The 25,830-nt window shown below is 44.2% G+C and overlaps 1 long non-coding RNA gene across 1 annotated transcript; it reads right to left on the reverse strand.

Moving 5' to 3' along the window:
* Positions 1–17,926: 17,926 nt before the first annotated feature.
* On the reverse strand, positions 17,927–25,127 carry LOC134521327 (uncharacterized). Its single transcript, XR_010072721.1, has 3 exons — positions 24,897–25,127; positions 18,093–18,296; positions 17,927–18,017 (listed from the first exon to the last, which is right to left on the reverse strand). It is a non-coding gene; the product is annotated as an uncharacterized LOC134521327 (long non-coding RNA).
* Positions 25,128–25,830: the final 703 nt, after the last annotated feature.

Raw genomic sequence — 25,830 nt, forward strand, 5'->3', positions numbered from 1 at the left:
AGGAGGAAGCAAAGACTGACAGTGGGGGAGACAGCTGAAGTGAAGCAGATGTCTTTTAAATTCAGAACACATACAGCACAGAAACACTGAGTGATCGAACACAAACTAGAAACGAAACCAGAAAAAAAAAAAAAAAAAAAGGATTTTATACTTAAAACGGAGCGCTGCAGAAAGAACAAAGAGACTAAGTGGTGCAAAACAAACTTATTTTAAAAAAACCTCTTCACTCTGAACACCCTAGTGCATTGCCAAGTAGCACAGGTAGAGGAATTTCAATAAATTTAGTTTTAAGTCGACCGTGTCCCTTTAATTATTACTTTTTTGGCACAGCACGTAGGACACCTCCAGGCCAAAACACAAGCGATGTTGAAAGTACAACTGTTCCTTCCCTTTGGGAATGAAAGTTTTCTGACTGTTATATAAACATATTTGGATATATTTTTTAGAGAGTCATCCCTTTAGCAATTATACTATTAACAGTGAGTCAGAGAACGTTTTGCTGACGTTTTTAAACATGTAACTTGAGGTCGGAACCTACTAAACTTCACCAACAAGCAGACCTGATGTGAAACAGCCTTGTTCTCTCCGGTGGGATCGCTCTAACGAGCGAGGGTTTGCAGCATGTGATCTTAGATCGTGAACTATATAGAGCCGCTTCGTTTTAATTGCAAGGCACTGGGCACATCCAGGCAAGAGCCAAACAGAAGGATGAAAGAGCAACTCTAGAGAAACAGCAGATAATTATAAAACGAAAAAGAACCAAGGGTGGAGGGTTTCTCTTTTTCCTGGGTAATCTGGGAAACTTATTCAACCAGTGGTCATCAGAAAAGTGCCGTGACACGCAGGCAGTAAAAAAAAAAAAAAAAAAAAAAGCTCAAACCCAGGCTTTCACGATAATCACAGACCTGAAGACAGACGTGCAGCTTCTCCTGGAACAGCTCTCTTCTAAAAGCAGACCTGAAACGTAACCCACGCGCCGGAGGCTATCTTTGGTACAGGAGCCCTTCTGGATAAACCGAACGCGACGAGTTTCTTGGCAGTGGAGCGGAGTTACTCGTAACTCTGATTTGGCTTTTGCACAAGGCAGATGAGGCCGCGGAAGGAGGCAGGCAGGCAGGCTGGTGAAACTCAGCTGCTTCCTCTTGCTGCAACGCAGCATTTTATGAAATTTTGATCCATATGGATTACAACTGCCTCCTCTCCCACGCTTTAATTTCGCTTGGGTTTCGGAGAAAGCTAAAAAAAATGGAAATAAACCTCAGATTAAAACACAGCTTCTGTTTTGTGCGTGTGCCCATTGGCTGAAATCACAGAAAATGGTCGGGTTTACCCGGGTTCGATAGCATCCCAAAATATCGGCTTGATTTTTTTCTCCAAATGCTTGTGAATTCCCTGGCCGCTTGCACGGCCGTGGCCTTGGCTGCTGGCTGCGTGGCAGAACCACACAGGTTTTACACTGTTTTCCTTTGTGCCTGGGTACGTTTCTACTAAAGCCGTTTCCCTGCCAAAACCACAAAGGATGAGGCAAAGAGGAAAAAAGCTCCCAAGGCTGTCAGTGAAACCGTTCTTGAGTAAGGTGACATAAGCCTCGCCTACAGGAGATTAAGCTTAATCTCTGAAAAGGACAGCAGAAAGGCTGGTAGACTTCAAAATGAGCTACAACAGCTGTGTTTGGGTTGGCCGACAACCGCGCTCCGCTTTGGCTGCGGCTGGCTCGCCTCATGTGAACAAGGCAGATTGTTAAAATACAGCGTTCGGCGATCCCATGCTTGGAGCACTTGACGGAGCAGCCTTCTCCTTTGTGTTTCGCTGCGTTGGCTGGGTGTAATAGCAAAGCAAAGCGGGGCAGTAATGTGATGTGCCCGTGACAACAGAGTCAACGGTAATTGTGCAGTGCTGTCCCCAGTTCAAAGCTAAAGACACCCATTTACTGGCTTAAAGCGCGTCTTTTTGTTTCAAAAATACCTTTTGGGTAGGGAAATGCATGCCCTCCTGTCTGTCTCGCTTAACTGCTGGGCTTAATTGGCCTTATTTTAGAGCATAATAGATAAATCAGCAATACACGGCAGAAGTCAGAATAAATCAAGCTAAAAAGCCTTTCCTAACTTACTAGTCACCACAGAAGCAGAGAAACTGCCAATTTTCCACAGTAATAAGCTATGCTACCAACCTGAAGAGTAGCTTAAAATAATTAACAGTACCAAAAAAGAAAGGGTGTGTTTACGAGTGCGTCTGCGGAGCCGCTCCACCCAGTACAAAGGGAAAAAATTAACTGGGTGGACCTGCATTCCCGTGGCAGCTCAGAACGACTGCGCTCTCTATTTCTGTGCCTGGAGATATGAATTTCTTGCACATGATCACAGCTGATGAGGAAAAAGAAGAGCCCGAAAAGCAAAGCAAGCCAAACCAAAGCACTCAAGAAAAATAATGGAAATAATTTGTACGACAAGATAAAGGGCAACTCACTGTGTGTTTTCGGGAGTGCTGGTTTTCATCTTTGCGGTAATTATATCGCTTATTAGGCGCTGTTTCCTGAATGATATTTAGAGCTACTGTGGGAGGATGTCATAACATCCATGTTTATTAGATAACTTTGGGGACCTTGCCGTGGGAGACTCTAAGAGGAAAGAAGGAGAGAGAGAAATGGTCTAAGAAGGACCAAGTGCTCTGTTTGAATACAAAGGACACAACACACTTAACGGAGACAGGGGAAATAAGCAGGCAGTGCCCTTTTCCCCTGCAGACGTAGGATGTCTGGTATTCAGATCCAACCTGGTATCTAGGACATAAAATCATCCTGACAAGGATCAGGAAAAAAGGGATGCAAGCTCCCCAGTTCCTGCTGGGAAGGAAGGAGTTCAAAGGAGAGATGCAGGTGCTGAAAGGCTGGGAGATCTGGAACCGGAGAAGACTGGGAGGAACGCTGGGGGGACCGAAAGGCTTGTGCCACGCACGAGAAAAGCACGCGGTGCTGTTAAGCTGTACTTCTTACGGAGGAATTGCTCAAAATGAGTTTTCTTCCTGTTGAAGGGTTTCAGGATGGCTCCGCTCTGGGGCCTGGACATTTGAGGCTGATCAATAACCCTGCTGTTGACAGCAGCTCGGGAACCACAGAGCTCTGTGCCACCAGTTTGGTGCAGAGACCTGAGGTTAAGGTCAGATAAAAAAATGGGCTGGGCTCTGGTGCAGGTTCAGACAATGATTTGTACCTTATTAGAGCTTTGTTTGTCCAGGTCTGGTCACCATCGCTTCTTTGTTGATAAGTTTGTTTCCTCGGGAGAGTCTGAGGAGGAAAGTCAGCACCATTCCACCATTCACTCCACCTTCATGACCAAGGTACTGAATTAATACTTAAAAAAAAAGAAAAGAAAAGAAAATTGAACTGTAGTTTTTGTTTGGAAAAATAAAAAAACCCCAACATTATATCAGTTGTACAAAGAGAAACATTCAAAGTATTCAATTTTGATTTCTGGAGTCAAATCAACTTGATTTCCTCTCCCTGTGTAGGATGTTCCTTTGGTATTTGATATCTTTTCTCTATTTTGAAATGCCAGTTTTGTTATTCTTGTTAGTGAAAAAGATGTTAAGAATCCTCCCAGAGTGTGCTCATGAATAAATGTTAAATTCATTCATTTCCTAAAATCCGTCGTCTTGGCTGCGCAATGTTACTTGAGGCAACACTACCGCAAGTTTGTTGTGGGGCCCGCTCCAGGTCTCCGTTCAACCTGCATCTCTGCGCAGAGCTAAAGGCATCACCGCTGTCGGCTTTGCCAGTGGATCTCAAACAGGCAACGCCAGCCACGGATCACTTGGCAGAAGCAGGATCTCCTTGGCGGGCCTCGAGGAGGAGGAGTAGGAATTAAATCCAAACGCTCAACAGTGCATAAAGAACGGAGGTGCCAATTTGAGAGTGGGCTCATCTGATCCCAAGAGCTTGGGTGTTTCCATCTCTTGCTCCACTGTGCTCTGCGTTTCTCGCCAATGTTGCGTGCACAAGCCTACTGCTGTCTCACTCAAGCAGAGCAAACTTGGCGAGAAGAGGACAGGCTTCACGCGTTCTTGTCCCTTGGAAGTTGGGTCCGTAGGTCAGCGAGCGGGAATGGGGGGCACCACACATCAGAGCACTTGGGATGCTCGCGAGGATAAACGCTGCACACAACTATGTCTTTAACGTGCAATTGTTCTTCATAGCCGTGCCTGGTTTATGGAGCTGGGAAGCTTTTTCCTTATTTAAAAAGTAAGCTTTATGGATCAGCAACAAAATGGTAAGGTGTGTAATGCTTTTATTTACAGCAATGATGGAGCAGAGAAAGGAAAACTTGGTTTTTTAGCTCTTCAGAGTTTGGAGTGACTGCAGTTAGAAATATCACCTTCTGACTTGTAGAAAGAGCACATTTGATCTGGGAATCGCTCAGGCGAGAAAAATCAATATGGACTGCTATAATTTGTTATTTACACAGAGTCGTTCTACTCTTGACTGCTAAAGGCTTTACACCTTTTAGTAATAGACATTTTTCAAATAGATTGCACCAAAGACTCTAAATTCCACCCGGTTCCTCTCCTCCTCTTGGTTGCTGGTTAAAGTTTTAGGTTCAAGTAGGCGGTAAAGCAGCCAAGCGAAAGAGGCAGAACTCCGCCAGGAAGATGTCAAACGGTGGCACGGGTGACATGAACTCCTAGTTGGGAAAAGGTTTATGCTCCACATGAGAGGTCTGTGAATAGCTGTCAAGCTCCTCTGTCGAGGTGGGCTTTTTCATGGCAGCACCATGTCCTGTCCCAAAGAGCCACGCTGGGCAGAGCAAGAGAAAATTGCATCAAGCTCTGCTCCTCAGCAGCATTTTAAAGCTGAAGACAACCGGGCAACCAACCAGCTTTGCTCATCTGGAGAGAAGAAACTGCTCTTTGCTTTTTGAATGCCGGGTTTGTTCTGCACTGCTGCTGAGCTCGTGGATTTTTGTTTGGTTTTTTGTTGCCTTTTTGGTTGTTTTGGTTTTGTTTTTGTTTTTTAAACTTTGTCATCTGGGGAAATCCCTGTCTAGAGTAAAACAAATTCATTTTATAAGATGAATGCAAATGAAAGCAGTCATCTAAGCTGTCTGTCTTAATGCGGAATTTGATTATTTCCTTTTCTTCCACCTCCATCTGCCGTCTGCTTACAGCCACTCAGGTTTACTCTTTTCAATGTCGCTGATGAACATTTTCTGCTGGAGTAATGCCTTCTGTCTTATCGCCACATTGTCTTCCCCATCTGATCTGTAGAACAAGGGTGGCATCCCAGTAGTGCAGCTGTGTGGTCTCTAGCCCTGTCGCTGCAGCACAGAGTTGTGCCTTTCTGAAACTGCAAGTGTCATTTGATCTGAGATCTTTCAGTTTCGAGACGGAGAACTGCACATGCAGATCTGAAGTCTCTCGGAGCAATACTTCCGTAATAAAAATGAGACTGGTGGTGACAGTTTCCATTATGGTAAAGCAGATGAGTTCTTATAACTCCTTTCCTCAAAATTAAACTCTTCTGCTTGGCCCAGAAAGATAATTCCTCTGTTGGAAATGTAGATCTGATATTTTGTTACTCAATTAAATTTCTCTGCCTTCTTAGACAGGCTGCGATCGTTACTCGGTTTCCTAAATGTGGCACTATGAGGGACCGAGGGACTTGTTCACTGCTCTTCTCCCTGAGGCCGAATTCGGGATCTACAAAAATCAACCTCGAAGAGTGTCTCATGGTGCAGCTCCCTCGTATTTTCTGTGCCACCTCCCCTGCAAATACAGTTCCTTCATTAAAATAAGCCTATTAACCTCCATCAGTTCACTGTCACTTCCAGGACCTTGGGAGGTCAGTGTCCTCTTCGGTAACAGCATTCCAGTTTGTTTTCAGCTGGTTTCTCCCATGCTCCCAAGAGTGACCCCAACCAGCAGAACATGGGAACATACACATGCCCATTACTCAAAAAAGTCCACAATGTTTCATTTTAGGACAATCAGCCTTGACAGCATCCTTTTAAGAAGAGTGAGACCTTACCATGGTGGATGGGTAGAAGTCTCTGGACTCTGACTTAAAGATCTTTCTGATCCAGTTCCTTCACGACCTGCTCCAGAGTACATTTCCTTAGGGAGATCTCCCACCGCCAGGAGGTGATTCGATACGTAGCAACCTTACGGAGCACCATCTGACCTCACCGTGCCCAACATTTAAGCGGCGTAGAACAATTAAGTGTGTCAGGGATGCCAAAGCTTGAAGTAGTGCAGAGTTACAGGGGAGACATCTGAGACTGGAGGTACAGCAGGGACAAGGGATTAGTTACAAAATCAAGATGGAAAGGAGTGATTTGGAAACTTTACCCCTTCCCGTAACTACTGATTCAGTGAAGCGTATTTTTTTTTTCTGCACTGCAGTCATAGCCAGCAGCAGATACAGAATAAGGATTGAAATATTTTGAAGTGCTGTCACAGTGCGAATGATTTTCTTTAGAGCATAAAATCAGACTGCAAAGTTATTTTCTGTCTGCAGCGACACAAGAAGAATATGAATGTGATCATATCTGGCCCTGGGCATACAGGAGAGCAGAACTGGCCTTAACCAGATTCTCTCTTTTTTTGTATTCAGGGTCCTTCTAAGAAATATAAAATCCAAAAGAAATTTTGAATCTGGCTAGATGTCTCATAAGAGGAACAGGATTTCTGCATAGCTGAAACAGCATGACTTTGATTATTTGAAAACGCATGATTTAATCATTTCATTATGCATACCTTTTCTCAGCAGGCGCCACAGCCTAAAACAGACAGAGACAAGCATTAGATAAAACAACATGCTTTCCAGCTAAAGAGATTGGAATCAAAGGGTTCAATCTTGCAAGGCACTGATATCCTCGGCGCCTTTAGACTCGGCCGCAAACAGCAGGTGTGCGGCACGCTGCCGAATCCAGTCCTTAGCAGAGCCCTCCGCTCAGAAGTGACGTCCTGCGGGATGACTTTGCCTTCTCCCTTCCACAGTGCACATCTGCCCACGTCCTGCCTCCCTCCCCCTCTTCTTCCTCACACCCATCAGGGTCCTGACATCCACTGAGTTGCTTTGACTGCCCCCACCTCCCTGCCACGCACCCACCCAACCTCTGTCCAGGCTGTGAAATCGTCACAGAAGAGACCTGCATCTCAGGTCTGTCTATGAAGCACCTAAGCAGCTTTTTGCACCGCGAAGTCAATAAATACCCTCAGCGCAGTGTCCTTGCCGTGAGTCACAGAGAGCTACTCAGTGACAAGGCACAACGCGGGACGTTGGTTAGCAGCAGGCAGTCCATCGTGTGTGTTTCGCATGCAGATACACTGTTTTTCCTGCGCAGAATACCTGGTGTGTCCCTCTCTGCAATGCCAGGTCCTTTTTCCTCCGCTAGAGAGCGGAAACAACCAGGGCCGACGCTCTGCCCTATCCCACGAGCGGAGTCTGCGCTGCACTTCTCCCTCGGTACAGCGAACAGCAGTTCGGCTTTGCTGCCTTTGCAGCAGGATGTGTGCTGCACAGCAGCCCAAGGCAGACACGCTTCCAACGCTGTACTATTTAGGAGAAGGGGAACAGTGTCTGGAAGAGCCCGCTCTGACTGCAGCACAGCGCCTGTGTTCGCAGCCCAGCTCTCCCGTTCTCCGCATGTTTTGGCGGACACTTAAACCAAATGGTCTCCATTTCCAATGAAAAGAAAGGAACACGCACCGCTGGGGAGAAGCCCACAGACACGAGCTCGTTGACTAGGCTAGTTTTGCAGTGCTGGGAATGCAGGGCATTGCCGTTAGCCGTTGGGGTGGACTGACAGCCACGCGCCAGCCGTGCCCGTGGTCCAAGCTGGATGGGAGGCAGGTCCTCTGCATCAGCGAGGCACGGAACGCCAAGCTGAGGGCTCACCCCTTAGCCTGGGCTCAGCACTGAGCTCAGGAGGCTCTTAGGCTCTCGGCTGGAGCCAGCACTGGCCCAGCAGGCACCAGGGCCAGCAGAGGCTGTGTCAGTGACCGGTCCGTGCCTCTTTACCCATGCAGCTGGGCCTTCCACGACAGGACCAGCACAAGGTTGATTGGCAAAAGGCTGCTAGATAATTTCCCTCTCCTGCCACAGCAGAAGGTGGGTGAGGAGCAGCTGCCAAGGCCAGCTTTGTCCATTCACCCTGAATCCCAGCTTCATGCCAGGCTAGCACCCATCACTCCTAAGCTATTCTCTGCTCCCCGGGGAATCGGGTGTTTGAAGAGTTTGGTACAAGCCTTGTAAGATCAAGACTGGCCAGACCGGCCTGAAATCTTCTGTGCAGAGTACACCTGGGGTATTCCCACCAACCAGCCCCTCCTAATGTGCTTCAATCAACCCGCAGAAACTCCCGTAAGAAAGAGCAGGGACTGCAAACTCACATCTTCGCCACGGCTCTCTGCAGGTAAGAGAACCGGAGCAAGGGGAATAACGATGCAGCCCTCTCTCCACTAGAAAGGAGGCTGAGAACACCGACCAGTTTCCTGCAGACCTAAACTGGATGCACTCAGCGACCTGAGGAGGCAAAGCTCAGTCCCAGGTCCTAAAAAGTGGTCGCACGGCCAATTAAATGTTGTTCAAAGGGCAGCAGAGCATCAGAGAGCACTTTGATCTCAGAGATGCCGGACAGATGTGTAATATCTACTCAGGTGTTTGCGCAGGTATCAGTAACAGTCCGTGCACATCAGACAGACAGGTTTCTTCCTGGGTTTGCTGACAGAAGCAGCGGTTGCTCACAAATCACAGAGAACAGAAATAATCCCTACCTTTTTAAACATCAAAAACTGTGAAGCTTCACAGCTGCACGGTTCTGAAATTGAATTGAATGACTCGACTTGCCAAAACCAGAGATCAGAGTTCTAGGTCTTTCATGCCACAGCTGAAAGCATCAATAGCACTCAAAGAAGAGCACAGAGCTGCCTTTCAAATACCGGTTGCGGCTTTAGAAGCATTATCGGGTCTTACCCTTCAAACACAGTAGCCTCAATTCAAAATGGATGTGGGAGCAAAGAAAACTGATTTTTCAACATGAGCATTTTATTATTTAAAGGACTGATTTTTTCCCTCAGAAATTATACCTAAAGCTAGTTAAGGAGTCTGGATTTCGATTACTTTTTGTATTTAAAATATAAAGCACTTTTAATCTTCAGGTAGAAGGGCAGCAGCGTGAGTATTTTCTCTGCAAGCAATGCAACAACAATTCAGAAGCAATATCTGTGTAAGCACAGACTTGATCACACAGGGATCCAGGGAAAAAGGCTTTTGGGATGGAGCATTCAGTTCCCAGGAGCTGCTTTCCCCACTGAGCCAAAGGAATCCCGGGTCTGTTGACTTCCCCTGATGCTGTAGGACCTCATCATTCAACCAGAATGTCTCTCTGCTCAGATGAAAATCTCTTTGCTTCATATATTATCCCGGTACCTGAAATACCTGAGCAGCTCAATGTAAATTGTGCTTTTACCCTCCAAACCCCCCTTTAAGTTCTGGCACTGTTACCACCTGCCTTCAGCAGGGAAAACCAAGGTATAGGGAACCTAAATAACTTGTCCAAACCAGCTCTTTTTACTCATCGGTCATTGCATTCTTCACTTCGGTTATTATAGAGAAGCAAAATGTTATTAACGACTGAATAACTGATTCCAGCATTAAAATCAGAGGCATTTTTCTTGCAAACACAAAGAAGGGGATCAGTCAGCTTTTTCCTCACGGCGGCGTCTCCTTTGCCAGGCCGAGCTGTGGAGCTCGGCAGCACTCGGGGAGGGACGTCCGGACCCTCGTCGTCTGGGGAAACGACCCGTGGCGATTCTGACAGCACGGACTAGGTTTATACATGTGTGTGTACATATATATATAAAAATATAAAGCATACCTATATTTGTAATTTATTTATATATATAAGAACATCCACACGTATATAAACATATATTTAGGTAGATATATCGGTAAAAAGATGTAAGAATGTAAAATCCATAACAAAAAAAACCCATAAAATTAACTATTTTCAGAGCATAACATTCTCATCCTGAAAACCCTGCAAACCTATTCCCAATGACAAATACGTTCTCTTCCTGCCTGTCTGTCACATACCTCAGCTGCAAAACCGCTTTGTGTCATGGCAGAGAGAAAAAGAAAAAGGAAAACAAACCCAAGCCAAGACAACGACGATTTTTAAATCTTCCTCTGCTAATGTTGCCAGCACTTTCTCAGCGAACACTGGTGTGTCTGTGTCCCACCTAACGCTCACCTAAAAAGCAGTGCTGATAATGCCCAAAACTCAGGGCCCGCTTAAAATGCTGCGCGGGGAATCCGCAGAAGGGCACGAGGTGGTTATGTTGGCGCCAAACCAGAAGCATCCCAAAGCCCTCAGCTGTGAGCTTCTTGAACCAAAGCCTGCGATCAATTTTGCTGACGGCTGGTCCTTGTATTATTCATAATGCCCGAGGTAAGAAGCTGCATCCGAGCTTCCCTGCGCCTTTGCAATTTTTGAAAAGCACGGTCCAAATTCTGCCTCTTAAGACCACATAGACAGTGAATGATTAAAAAAAGAACAACAACAACAACAAAAAAAAACCAACAAACCAAAACAAACCCAAACCTGCTGCCTATTTTATATTCTCAGGCTTCTTTGAATCTGTAAAAATGCTAGGAATCAGCCAGACAACAGATGCATCAGGAAATTAGTTCGTCTCTTCCAAGAACACACATTAAAATGAAGGAAGAGATGAAGATCAGGGGACCTGGTGCCCTTCAGGGACTACTGCTGGAAGCTTTGCCTCCGGGTGATAAAGGGAGAGGTGGTTAATCCAGGGCAGATGGAGGTAGATAACATTTCTGTACTTGTACAATTCTGTACAACATTAGTCCAGACAGGAGTCTATTAACAGTGTCTGATGGAAGCAATTGTATTATTTATTAAACTGACAAGATCAATTGGCTGCTTTGTGCCCGTATAAAGAGAACTATTGTACTTTCATGTCCTTTTAAACACAGTGAATAAAGCGCTCCCCGGGGTGCTTTCATGGGCTGCCTTCGATTAAGAGTTCTGAGAACATTTGATATTGTCAGAGATCGGCTCGCCAGATCCCCAACTGGATTTGCAGCCCTCACAAAGAAAGAAGATGCTAGCAATTATAATTAAAAGTGAGCTGAGAAGGAAGGACCTTACCTGACTTAGAGGAGTGCTTTTACTTACTCTTCCCAAAGACTAGGCTCTCAAACCTGAGGGAGACTGACCTGCTTTTACAGCGCCAGCAGCAGTGTCGGGATTAGCGTCATGGCACCGATAACCAAAAATGGGATGTTAATTCTCTTCTTCACCTGAAAAATGGAAGGGGGGGGGGGGAAGAAGAAGCTGACAATTTCTAGGGCCTGAGTAATTTTTAATGGGGTCTAATTCTGACAGTCAAAAGCGTTGTGTAAATTATCAGCAGTTTTTAAGAGGAGTTCTGCAGTATATCTATGTACTCTTGGGTGTGGGGGGTGAGGGCAGAGGGGGAGGCTTTTCAGGATGCCTCTGATTGACAAAGCTCTGGGTATCGTAGTGATCTCGTTATTAACTTTCCTCCCCGTAGCCGAGAACAGCCCGGGTGCAGCATGTAACAGATGCTGGATGCAAGTATTTAGGAGCTGGTGCCATGGTGTAGTTAGTGAAAGGCCTTTGACTCTACATTTACTTCCTCTGAGGAAGAAGGAAGAAGTCCATTGTTATTCAGGGCACGATGCTTACCATGTGTGTTAACACAGACCTTCATCTGCAGGGTATTTTGGGGAGTACATCCAGAGGATGCAATTTTATAAACTACAAAACAAGCAATTCCATTTCATTTGCAGTGGATAAATATGCTGACCTAGTGGCACAGTTGATAAATTAATAGCCGCACTGTCTCAGAGCAGATATTTCTGGGCAGTTATGGAATTTTCCAAACACCTGAATGCCCCTTTTACTATGAGCTCCTAAACAGAGATGTGCACTGACTGCACCAAAGCACCGGCTTAGGGAAGGAAAAAAGTCTTCGTGGGTACCAAAGCAGTGTTGTTCTAAGTTTTATTATGTCACGATTATGTGTTTATCGATCAACCTAAAACTAAAACCTCCTCCAAGCTGCCAAGCACCACTGTGACTCCTGTAGGCACCGAAGCTCAGGCTGAGTCCTTCACAGCTTGCCCAGAGGCTGGAGATGACTCTGCTCACAATTACAGAACAAACTCATGGTAACTCTCTTAGAGGACTCCTATGGTTTTGTTCTTAATTTACTTGATTTTTAATGAGTGCGTTTCACCTTATATTAAAACCCGGCTTTTCTATTGGATTTTGCCCGGTCTTTGCTGTTAGCATAGGAAAAAATGTATATATCTCAAGCTGAAATCTGTGCAGCAGCTCATTACTGCCCCAAACAGTTTCAGAAACAGGGGGACACACAGCTGCATGTCGTTCGCGTCAGCTCAGTTCTCTGCTCTTTTTATTTTTCCCCGATTTCTTACCTCTGCCGCTTGGGCGTGCGAGCCTTCGCCAGCGGTGCCGGGAGACCTCCCAGCCCGCTAGCTTCGGTCGCGAGCCCGATCTTAAAAACAAAACAAAACAAAAAAAACCCCTCTAATTTTCTAGCGTTTTACTTTCAAAACTTCAGCCTGCAGGCGGCTGGTGCTGCTTTCTGCCCGCGGAAAACCGACGACCCGCGGAAAACCGACGACCCTCCGGGCCGGGGTTCAGCGCCGGCCGCTGCCGCCCCTCCGCGGACGCCAGCGAAGCCCGTGCGCCCCCGTCCGGCAGCTGCGCGGCACTGCAGGGAAACGCGCCGCTGCCCCGGCAGGACCGGCAGCCTGGGCTCCCTCCTGCCGGCTGCGACCGCTTTCCAAAATCCTCCTTTCTCTCGGCTGGCGAAGTAAAAAGCGGCTAAAGACATTTTAACAGCAGCGCCCACCGCGGAGATCCGTATCGCTTGGCGATGTTTGCTTGTTGTTGTTTTTTTTTGTTTTGTTTTGTGTTTTTTTTTTTTTTTACTAAGTTTAACAAACCCGTGCCCCTTGTTTAATTTTACTTTTTTTTTTTTTTATAAGCTGGTTTCCAAGGTACCGTATGTAACGTGACGCTGTGGTCAGTCAGTGTCACAAGTGTTAGTGGAGAGGAAGCTCAAAGTCTCCCGCTGTGGGGTGTCCTCTCAGGATCAGGCTCCATCGGGAAAGAGCTCTATCCCTGCAGCGCTGCTGTTGGACTGTTCGTTACGGGCAAGAGGACAACAGGGAAGCTGTCGGCTAGCCGAAGGAGAGGGCAAGGAATTACCCATAGAAATCAAAGGAAGGAAGAGCGAGGTGAATACCTGGGGTGCGAGGAGGGAAGAGGACAAGGAACCGATACACAGGCAAACGTTCAGCCTTTGCCATCACACAGCTCCAGTCGGTGCCCACGTTCCCAGGTCTACAGCCTTCCAGGTTTGAGGACAGTCAGTGTGGACAGACACTGTGGTGCAGTTAATTACAAAATTTTTCTCGTTCACCTTTGAAATATCTCTCAAGAGATGATTCATTAGTTTTCTCACAAATTGCACCGAGGAAATGAATCCCTAAGCCGACTATTTTGTGTGTAAATTTAACAGAACTAGCTGACCTTGCCTGCAGGAACAGCCAAATGCGCTCACAAGACAGTCTTGATGCCTTTAAGCGGCCTGTGATCCTAGCCTGCGTGCACAGAAAAATAAACATATTTCAAGGAAACAGTTGTGCGAGAGGACAGCATAATTTATCCTGCTACGGGCCATTAGAGTCTCAGCACAGCGACAAATGTGCCATTCCCTGTAAGTTATACCAAGTAGATAACAATTGTAGAAAATACCTATCCAAGGATGGAATAGTCCAGCTGGATCACAGGAACCTTCTGGTTATCCTGAGCATTTCTCAGGAGTCCCCTCTTTTCCGTACTCTGTCGGTATGGACAATTTCGGGAAATCTGTAGGACTTGCTTCTGAGATATCAAAAAAATTCATATACAAACATCATTCTTTTAAACAGTTACATCATCAAAACTTTCAAGGTCCTTTCCGATGTGGCTTCATTCCAAGAGACACATCTAAGTAAACTAGTAGTTTAAGGTGAGTTTCTCTATTTTATCATCATTTGTGAGCTTTCTTTAGCAATACCATTCTTTCATTGTCCAACTGTAGTCTAAAGCCACCAGGGGCTTTTTCACCTCTCACACAAGAGCAACGGTGGCAAACTGAGAACTTTTCCATGGAAAACCACCTACATTTACAACAGTAAGTACCTGCGTCACTGAGGAAACTCTTACTTGTTTTGGCATTTGTGTCTTTCTGGGACCAGTACTTCCTGGTTCAGTAAACTTCCTGGATATAATCTAAGCTATAATTAAAAGACAAGTTTAAGCATACATTGTATAATGAACCGACATTGTGAGCATAGCAACATCCTGCTTAACAGCTAGGAATATAGCACTAAAGTATGTTTTTATAGAATCATATCTTAATTACTTATATAAGCGAGACCAAACAGAATCTAAGAGGTCTTTACATCTCACGTGGCCTCAAAAATCCAGACCTGCGTTGAGTTTTTATGTCTGCTTGTCGCAAAGCCAAACATACAAACACAAGAAAATATACCAAAACCAAATTTTTTATTGCAATCTTACTTTGTCTTCCAGGACTCTGGTTCTTGTATGATCCCATTTTTCCCCCCCCCCACAGGATCATTTCTTGCTCCTGGCACTAAATCTGCCGTAGAGTATTTGGAGGTCTGTCGTAGCTCCAGTTCTCAGCAGGCCATCAGCGTGCTTGGCTATTTCAAATTTGCCTCTGAATACAGAGAGCTTAAATTTCTTATCTCCCCTTCTGCCGTGCTTAGCAGTACTCTATCTCAGCTACCATCTTTAGGACTCTTGTAGGAACTTATTAAAAGCACAAACCACCGGGGATGTCCTGCCAACTCAACTCCTTATAACGATGGAGAACACCTTTCCCCCGCCCCGCCACTGAAGAGCTTTCTATCTTAGAAGCCTTTTATGTTCTTTTTCCAGAGCTTCAGAACAGGATCGATAAGAACTTACCACAGGACTGGTCTCTGGTGCTTAATTGTGTGCATATTGATGCGTGTGTTCAGAAGAACTGAGCAAGCCTGAGTTCAGCTCCTGAGCAGAGGGGGTATCGCGGTCAGGAAGTGTTTCGAATATGGCTCTGATTTTCCTCCTCTGTCAGTGAGTATCTCCAGTGAGTTCAGGCCCTACAGGAACAAGACATAGAGTATTTAGACAATGTTAGAGAAGGTCTCTCTATCAGGGGATAAATTTTCAGTGTCAGGAACCTAAAAAAAAAGGAAGAAAAAATCATATAAGCTGGGCCATTAGCAGAAAGAAAAGCATGCCTTACCTTTGTTTCCCAAATCAACAGCCTGTGACATGCCAAAGCCAGAAAACATTGATTATAAACAAAAAGTACCACCTCAGATTCCCATAGTGAGCCTGGCTTTTGGTAACCTCTGACAGTGTGACACTTCCTACCAAAGAGCCTTTGTGTAAGGAAAGCAGAACAAGCAAACTAAACAAACCCACAGAAAAGCCTTCAAGGCAACGACAGCGTAATCCCACTCACTCATAGCTCGGCTGAAGTGCTGCCTATAAAACCCACTGCGGTGATTTATTCTGCTCTCATTTCAATACTGTCAAGAACCCTGCTACAAAATCTACCTCCCTTTGCTCACAGAATAACCCAAACAAATATAGGAACGTTTACAGTAATAAATTCTACGTTGCATTTAGGTACATATATTAAACTTGATGTATATACCTAAGCTGCTTTCTGCAAATGCACAAACTGAGATTGTTCTACCAGTAGATGTCAGCAGGAGCAGAGAAAAGGATGATGAAGCTCTGGGAGATCCCAGGCGTCCCACCTGTGCGCCAAAAGGCACCCAGCTCCGACAAGAGGTTTGAGGAGGAACCCAAGTAGGAGGCTGCCAAAGCAAAGATGATTCATCAGCACCTCTGCTTTCAGTGGGTGCGGGGCTGGAGGAAGACACGCATGACACACTGCTGCACTTTGTACAGCGATGCAAAATGGTTTCATACAAACCTGTTCCTCAGGCCGCGTCTCCAAACGGACGTTGACCAAGGAAGAACGCAGGGAGATTCCAAACTTAGGAGTTTCCAAATCCCCGTCACCTGCAAGCTTTGGCCCCAGTGATTACTCAGACTGTCACAATCATTCCTTCGGATAAAGAAGAGGGAAATCCCTGAGTTGATTTTACTCTTCGCTGCTGTGAGACGAGTCTAGGAACAGGACAATCGAGGGTTTCCGATGGAGCGCCAATCCAGCTGTGCAGTGGCCATACGGGACTTCGGGATGTTTAAAAGTCAACATGCCTATAAGAAGGATGTTCATAAAAAAACCCAAATGCCTTTGAAACCCGCCCTCACCTGCAGTCAGGAGCGTGAGATTCCAGCTCACGCATCCTCGCCTGTACGGTGCACGTGCTAAAAAAATGGTTCACAGCAGTGAAACTCTCACTGGAAAAAACATTTTTCCATCCCTGAGTGAAATTCAAATATGATGTTTAGGTGAGACATAAACGGTACACAGGAGACACCAGCAGCTGTACTAAACAGTCTAAGGAATATGTTGTGTGATGCCTTTTTATATCAGAATGGCAAAAAAAAAAATATTTCACAGTAAAAATGCAAAAGTAAAACACAAGGCTTACAAGCCACCTACTTTCCAGGAGACATGCATATTTCATCTTGCGTACTGCTTTCATCCACAGCATCCTTCTGAAAAAGTATTCTGAATCTTTTATTTTGTTAGATCTCAGTTATTAGTATCTGGTACTATAAAAATACATGTAAGAATATTCTCCCATAATCCTTAGAAAAAAGACTAGAGGATGAATAAAGGATTTGTGGTGAGTACGTGAACCCTCGTAACTGTAATCGATCAAAAGGCATTTTCTTCCATGAAAATTTCTCTTCACTGTCTTCATCAAAATTTAAGTTTCACTGAAAAACTTCAAATATGGATTCTTTTTAAAAAAAAACAAGACCCACGGCAAACGCAGAAACAAGCAGAGAACTTTCACAAAGAAAGCATCATTTACTTTTCCAATTTAGTTTTGTGTGTTTAGTGAGCGGAATGTAGCAGGCGCAGAGAAGCAGCGATCTAGCTGGAAGGAGAACAGGGAAGAAATAAGACAGTGCTACTGGGTCTAGTATTTGTAAGAAAATTCTCTTCAGAAGCCCAACTTACATCACAGAAGGAGAACTCCTGTGCAAAAGCCAGCTTGTTTGCACAGTCTAATTTGATAGATGCGTTTTATGTGTGTGCGTAATGTGAAAAGTTTACTTCTCTTCCATGGGCAGAAATGTCTGCTTTGGAAGCGACTCTTTAGCAAAGCAAGGTGTGAAATCTTCCAGTCTTTGGCCAGAATAATAGCTGTTCTTGCAAAACCTGTGCCTTGGCTCTGGATTTCACACAAGGTTCCTTTCTCCTTTCTTTCCACTGCCTACTGTGCAACCCCAGACGTCTGCAGCAAAGGATTGTTCTTAAGTCTATTTAGCACCTGGTGGCAGGCTTAGCTGCTGGGATCAATTCTGCTTTGCTCTGAACTGATTCTTATGTTTCTGAATGCAGCAGCTCGTTCAGAATTCAATTCCTTGTATTTCACAGCAGCGCAAGTTCGACTAAATTTTTTAACAGGTTCAAAAAGCAATTAGGCAAACCCGAGACAGAAAAATCCACGTGAGGTCACGGTTAAAGCTCAAGTAGCAGCAATACGACAGTGCACTGGGTGCTACGAAGATGTGCTGGAGGACGGTCACGGTATGCTTTCCCTGTTCTTTTAATTTCCTCTATATGGGACCCTATAAGAGACTATGTGGACCTCTGGTCTGCCTTACCAGGGCTGTTCATGTTACATTCTCATCCAGAGAAGCCTTCCAGGTAGGGGTCAATGTCCGTCACTCATCAGCTTTTTCTCCCTTGTGGTATTTTAAGATGGGTTTTTCGAAGATGCATGAGTGCTGTAAAGATATAAGAAGAGTAATATTTTATGATCATAGTAAACGGGACATTATTAAGGTTAAAACCTCACTTACCTTCACATGAATGTGCTTGCAGAGTTCCAAATCAAGATTCCACACTAGGAACCCCTCCCCATTCCTGCTTTATTTTTCCTCCAAGTGATGCTATTTTCTTTTTTATTCAGCAGCTCGTTCAGTCCAGAAGCGAAGAGAGCGTGATTTTTTTTCTGGGTTCTCCACACTAAGTAGCCCAGTGCTGTTGTGTACGGTCAGCAACCACTTCAGAGGATGGTGGAAAGTAAAAACAAAGATGTTTTTGAAATAAAAGAAACCCAAGAAAACATTTAAATAGATACTAGAATTAGAAGAATTTTTTTTCCACCTCAGATTTGGATCTAAATGATGAGCCTTGCTTCTTTGCCTTTCACACAGAATTAACCTTGCGTATTTATTTATTTGGGCATTTATGTCAAGTCACAGGTAGCCTATAACGCTGTGAAAAGGTCAGCATTAAGTGATTCAACAGGCTAGACCTGAATATTTTTGAAATTCAGGTTATCCCCGTTTTCTACAATGGATACATTTTGCTTCAGCGTTGCTCACTGAGAGCAGGGTGCAGTATATTTTGCAGATGATGGAAACAGACAAAAAAAAGCTGAAGAAAAAGGAAGATCCACTAGCTTACAACGGGAAGGGTTTGGTTTTTTTTTACACATTCCTATTTTCTAGCTGTTGCCAACATCCAAGAAATATCTGTATGTGCCAGTGGGAAACTTAGAGCTTTAACTGCACAGCAAGAGGTAAAGATTGTTTTTAAAAGCTTCTAAGATACCTTCAAAAGCAGTCAGGAAACAAGCGCAAGACTCTTATCAAGTAGGCTCTCAGCCAGCAAATTCTCCTAAATAGCCCAGAGCTTTATTGAAAAGCTTGCCCTGGAAGATCAAGGAATCAAGACGATCTATGAAACAATCTTAATACTGATTTAACAATTGCCTGTGAACACAACTCATCCCAGGCTAGATGAAGCTCAGGAGACCTAAGACCCGTCAGCTCCCCGAACAGGTCACGAATGGAGCTTTAAGTGGAGCCGACATTGCGTGTGGATTCCTCTCCGGCGAATGTTTTTTTGCCACATTGCCACAGGAAGAATCCATCACCTGGTAATTTTATTCCATTTGCAAGGCAGTGAACCACTTCAGCAAGCAACAACTAAATTAACCTTACAGAGGCAAAGCCAGTCTCAGTTGAAGATGAGGCAGCATTTTACCACGGGGACTTAAACGCCACGGCCCTCCATACAGAGACAGCTGAGCCTACCCTCAAACACGAAACGTGGCATCTTGAGCCAGCACAGAGTCGACAGCCTGCCTAAAACTCAAGTTTCACAGGTTGAGCTCTGGCCCTTTGGAAATGCTAAACTCTTACCATTTCCATCGTAAGGTGTGGATCTTACAAGGCTTTGAGTTGCGTGTAGGAACGTCTCCCAGACCTGCGGCATTCACATGAAATCAGGTCCAAAAGCCAGAAGTATCTGAAGGGACTATCCTACCATCTCACTCACTGACCGTGTCCCACAAGTGCCCTAGTCTCCCCGTTTGCTTCCAGGGTTTTTTTCAGAGCTCTGCTGCTTCTTTTGGTCTGCTCCTCTCTGGCTTTCTATCTATTGCCAAGTGTTTTCTCTTCATCTATATGTTCAAAGCATAAAGCTAAAAATGCAGAAATTAATCACTTCTGAAAATTCTCTTTCCGGATGAGTGCACCTCGTCTCTCGTGAGGACCAGCAGACTGCGGTTCATTTCAGCAACGCGGGCAGACAAATCTGCTGAGCGTGACCAGAGAAACTGGGAGGCTGCCCTCCGCAAACAACCCTCAGCACTTGCTGGAGGCACAACGTGCTGTTGTGCTAGTGGTGTTATCTCCAGCTCCAACGCAATCTCATACACACAAGCAAGGGGCAGGAAGAAAGAATGTGCTCCATGTAAATTTAGCCAGCATGTTCTCAGATCTAATTGCTTTAAGTGGTTGGCAAAGCTGACAGGATATAATTGATGTGGAGACTTACTCCCTGCCTCCTGACAGAGCCATTTTTAGAACTGTACTTGCCGACTAGGGACAAAAAAATGTTAGGAGCCCAAAATCACCTGCCATTTGCATGGGCTGAACACCTTCTGGTGAGGCCGTGAAGCAATAGGCTTGAAGACCAGAGGACAACTTGACACTTACACCGGCACACCCATGTGGGCACAGCTAGGCTTAAATTGCCTAACACCGTACCCCAAAGTATTAAATATGCAGCAATTTAAATCAGAAAAGAGAACTTTCCTCAGTTCTGTGAATGGAACTTCCGATGTATTTTTATCAAATATAAAATGTATTTTTCTAAAAGTAGGCTTTAAGACCTCTAAGTCAAGAGCCACACCTTCTTATCTACCTGACTGCATGGCTGTGAAGCTGCCAACACACCGCTGCCGGGCCAGGGGAAGAAGGGACACACATCGACTCTATAGAACAGGCAGGACCTTGTTTTCAGGGTATTCCCAAACGCTTCAAACTCTTTGACATAGCATTATTTATCTAAAAACCCTTTTAGATACCTAAAAATATCTAAAAACATACACGAGATTGGATCAAGATTAAAGAAATCAGCCTGTTGGGACATATTTTGGAGGTAGGAGAGGAAGGAAAATAAGCAATGTTTAAGGAGTTGCCTTCCATCCCCTTTCCAGATAAAGTTGGAACGCTGACTGGCCAGCCCACGTAATTGTCTCTAAACCATGACACACTCACTCCCTTCACACATTTCTCGGGAAAACCAAACAGAAACCCAAACCTCCCAAAAGACTAAGGGAAACTCAGGATTTTGCTAAACAGTAAGCGCCAGATCATTATTATGACTTTAACTCAACTATTCATAAAACTGAGTAAACCAGTTTAGATGCAAAAGAACCAACCAAAAAGTAAATATCAAATATTTGCTGATGAACCTTGTACGTAACGTAGCTCTGACCATGGAAAATCAAATCTAATCATTTATATTGGTTAAACTACACGTGGGTGGAATTTAAGTGCGCTGTAAGCAACTACCGTGCAGAAATCAGATTAAGCCTGGGAGAAACTGCAGTGTGTGATTATCATGTGATAATTACTCAACATTTTGACAGAGCCCAAGGCTCGGCTCAGCCCAGCCCTTGACAATGAGAAGGCAGCATAAACATGCGAGTATGAAACTGTATCACTTCTGTTAGTCCACCAGCATTTCCTTCATGGGAAGTCCATGAGCTTCTGACGAAATTCTGCTAATTCGTGAGAACCCCTGGGGACCAGAAACAAGGTCCAGACCCCTGGAGAAGGCAAAGTTAAGTCAGCTGCAGTGGAAATCTGTGTTGATAACCTTTTGGAATTGGGTCACCACCAATCGTTCATGTATGTGGAGTTCTTAGAGAAACCCGTCTGGTCCTGGCGTCCATTTGATCTGCCTTTCATGCTGTTACCACAGCAACTGATACTTAAATGAAAATGTCTTTGCAAGTTGGATCTACAGATGGCCCCACCACATCACAAGTGGATGCTTGAAGCAGGTCTGGAAGGCATTTATCTGCGTATTTACTAAAAGGGTTTACAGCCTTGTTTTCCATTTCTTCTTTTGCTTTTGACAGAATAAGCCAATTTTTATTTACCAAGAAGTACTCTGTAGGTCAGTCACAGCAATGATGTCTTTCTGTTTGGCCTGCTGTGCAGCCTAAATAGCTCTTAAAAAAATTTGATTTCTGCATTAAGTTTCCATATCACACGCAAATTGAATATTTTTTGCTGTAAACACTATTGCTGAGAAATGTAATAGTAGCCATGTGCCTTTTCAGAAATAAAGGATGCTTTACAGAAGTATGAAAATCTAACTAGATCTTCCCAATGACATTTAGATTTGTCCTGTTGAATTTGACCCAAATTTCTTTAATACTTTAGGAAATACAAGCCTAATATTCCAGTTCTTCGTAGGATATTTTCATCTTTGGCAATACAGATTCTCAGACATTTTATTTTGAGGGAGGGAGGGAAAGTCTGTGTGTGTAGTAGAGGGTATTACATGAGCGGATGTAACCTGTGGTATTCTCCCAGCTGACTAGCTGAACTAGCTCTGAAATGTGCTTTATTTCTATCTTTGGCATAACAGAAGCACAAGAACTAAATTTGAGCTCTCAGTTGTCGTCCTGAGGAGCAGAACAAATGAGGGATGGTTTTGCCCCAGTACATGAGCCAGATGTAGGCTCCTAAAGCAACGCCTACGGAGACTACGGCTGCTGCATCGCACGTAACGCAGCGGGTAGAGCAAGCTCGTGCGTGAGGACGGGTGAGGTGATGCTGGGGTCGGCACCACTATACACAGTCCACATCTCCAGTCTTTTAAATCAATACTGGATGTTGACAGTGGAAGTTAAGTGGAGGAGGGTTACACAACTATGTCTTTTACTATTTGTTTTTTTTCCCTTATTACCCAAAATCTAGAAGTAAGACTACTGTATGCTTGAAGCGCTCCATGTCACAGGCGTTATGTCTTTCAAAGACCAAGGGGAGGGAGAGAAAGAGACAAAGAAAGAAACCGAAGGATACTACCGAGAAGTGAGAAGTATATAAGATAACTAAGCCTGAAACGGAGAAGCACATTTCAGTCAAGCTTCACAGTTACACAATTTGCTCACTAATTTCCTGCAATCAAAAGAACTGAAAACCGTTTTTACACACAAAAGCCTTCCCAAATATTATTTTACCAGAGCAGCATTTTTTTAAAGCCTATTAACTACTCATGAATCCCATTTCTTCCAATTGGCTGTTTAAAATTAGACAACAAAAGTCACGCTAGGTACATTTCTGTTTGGGGAAAAGTCAGAGGGACTTTTGTTTTAACGTTTCCAATTGCAGACGTTGGGCTGGTGACCTTCCTCTCACCTAGTTCTTTTCTGCTCCATCACTGGTTAACAAAATTTGAAGAGAGGAAGAAAGTTCAAGCAACCACCGTGATTTACTCAACCAGGAGCGGAACAGCAACCCATTAAAATTTCTGGCACAAACCTTCCTGTGAACACATTTGCATGTTTATTAGTTAAACTTTGTCTTCTGCAAGCACTCTTGTGAAAAAACCCCAACAAATCATTACTACAAAATAGAGTAGAAAACACATTTTGTAAAGGCCAAAAAAAGCTAAAGCCAACTGGGAATCTTTATTACAAGAAATGTTTGAGAATTGGGTGGTCCTTCTGCAAGCCCCGAGGCCAGATGGCCAAGATATGAATTCCGTTAGAAGACAAGTCTGAGCCCTTGTCTTCAGAATTTGGACTAAAATTTGAAAATCATGATTTGCAAATTCTAATGTGGATCTTCTCTGTCAAATAGAAACACTCTTAAGCAGGAGAAGCAATCCAGTGGGAAGATATGATGCACACACTATGCAAAATAAGTCCAGATTCTGAAAGTGAGAGACATTTAATGATTTTGGATGAAGCAACCCTATAAATACAACTGAACATTTTGCTGACCTCAGTCAGGTAAAAGCTACTGAAGTAACTAAGTAATTAAGGAAGAAAACTCCAAACCTTAATTTGACCCTTTCCTTTTAGTGATTCATTTAATAATATTTTTATAATAATATTGAAAATCTGATTTGGAAAAGCAACATGCCATGTCATACCATGACTGTCTCTCTTCCTCAGCGGTCGATCACTACCCACCACTTCCAATTTGTGAGGGCAGAGGACAATTATTCAGTTGTCTGTTAGCAGGTACCATGTTTGCTCTCGTCCTTCTCCAGTGACTTCACAGAGTTTTCTTGAACTAGGGGAGCAGAGATGCTTACAGCTCCTGTCTCCAGGCCGAGCCGTTCTTTTAAAAGCTCCCGAGTCATTTAACTGTTGGTGTTGACAAGAAGCTGGACATTTCTGCTCTGACAAGGGCTTTGGTTTAAGGTGCCTCAAGTCCCTCTTACTTCCTACCCTACAGGCCTAAAAAGACTGCTAATGGCCATGCACACAAGACTCCTCGTTTCCATATCATGTTTGCATTTCACAGAAAGACTCTCGGGAAGTTTTGGGATTGACCCAGTCCAGAGGGAGACCCAATCCACCACATTACAATCGGTTTTAACAGAGGCGATCACAGCCTCAGCTTCTCCCTGCATGCTCCTAAGATCGTAGTGCCTTCTGTTCTTTCAAAGTCAGCTATTAAGACAAATTACATGCATAAACCGCCCCCCACCCGGGTCCTGCCAGCGATGTCCCGTATGTTTGTATTCCAAACAAATTCCTGTTACAGTCCTGCTGGATGCCATGGTCTTATTTCAGGTATTGATTCAGTGGAGCAACAGTAAGGCACGCAAACTTCTGGTCTGTATTAATTTGTACTATAACACTTGGCACGGCATCAGCTGACAATGGTATTTCAAATCAATTACCTGAAGTGGCAGTTGTTTGTTATCAGTGCGGGGAATTTAATAAACAAGACACACTTGATAAAGCAATGCACAGACAAATCCAGCCATCAACATATAAATTAATTTACATGAATTTACTAAAATGAGACTACCGGTATTAAAATATTTCAATACACCAAATTAACATTAACAGCTCTTGTAACTTGGTATGTTAAATATATCTCTGCCCGATTTTTGATCTTTAGACTTTCGCATCTGGCAAGACAATTGGGTATCATAAGAAGGCTAGGCTGTAAAGCCCAGACTATTGTCTTTTTTTCAGTACTGTCTTAATAGAGTCAGTGAAATAAAAAGATGAATGATGTTGTTATATCAGCTGAACAGCTTATGTAATGTACCTCTGTTCCTACATACTTGAAATTTAGTGTTTTAACAATGGACTTTACTCTTCCACTCACCTGGAAATGCGCGCTGCTGGAGCAGCGGTGAGCGCAGTTCTGCTTTCTCGCCAGCTGAAGCTGTTTCCTCTTCTGTGAAATCACTGCTGCTTTACATCACCGTGAATCAGGTCAGAAACAAACCCAGCGACTGCTCATTCCAGCTAGTGAAACAGATGAAGAGCGGCTGCAGTGACAGATCTGTAATAACGCTTTTTATCTTCAGTCAATTAAATTTAGACCACGCAGAACTATAAGTAGTACACGGTGGAAAATTTTGGCAGAGTGACTGGCAAGCCGTAGCAGATCTAACAAACCTGAAGTCTTTTAAATTCATCTTTCCTGTGAACTTTAATCAAACACTATAATAATAATAAAAAAAAAAAAAACACCCAGCGGAACAGAATAAAAATTTAAACAGTAAAGATCATTAAAACAGACACTTCCCGTTACCTCATGGTGACTTGCAGAAAAATCTTATCAACGCAAGACACTCATCCCCTGTGCTGTAATCGTCACTCACCTCACCAGAAAACAAACAGGACGGTAACGTCTGCATTCGCTAAACGTGTGTACCAAAGGCAGGTACGAGAGGAGACCAAACACGTTTTTATAAGTTACAAAAGAGGACAATTACTCCTACCGGAGGGGATAGGAGCTTTAGGAATGCGCTTTTGGACAGAGGAGTGTCTTTTGAGAACTATTGAATCGGCCTTCAAATGAAAACCATAATTTAAGCGTAATTATTATTTCTGGCAGCTTGCATGAGAAAAATAAAGCATTTATCCTGTCATGGAGGCTGGCGATCTCAGCGCAGTCTCAGGACTTCCGATTCGCTCTTTTGGAATACCCCCACTGCTGTTAACACGCGCTTCCTTTTCTTTTTTCCTCCACCGCCTTTTTTTTTTTTTAAAAAGTAGCTAATTTTCCTTCAAAAATTTTGTGGCCGAAATGC

Source organism: Chroicocephalus ridibundus, chromosome 10, assembly GCF_963924245.1.
Source record: "Chroicocephalus ridibundus chromosome 10, bChrRid1.1, whole genome shotgun sequence".
Lineage (NCBI taxonomy): Eukaryota > Metazoa > Chordata > Aves > Charadriiformes > Laridae > Chroicocephalus > Chroicocephalus ridibundus.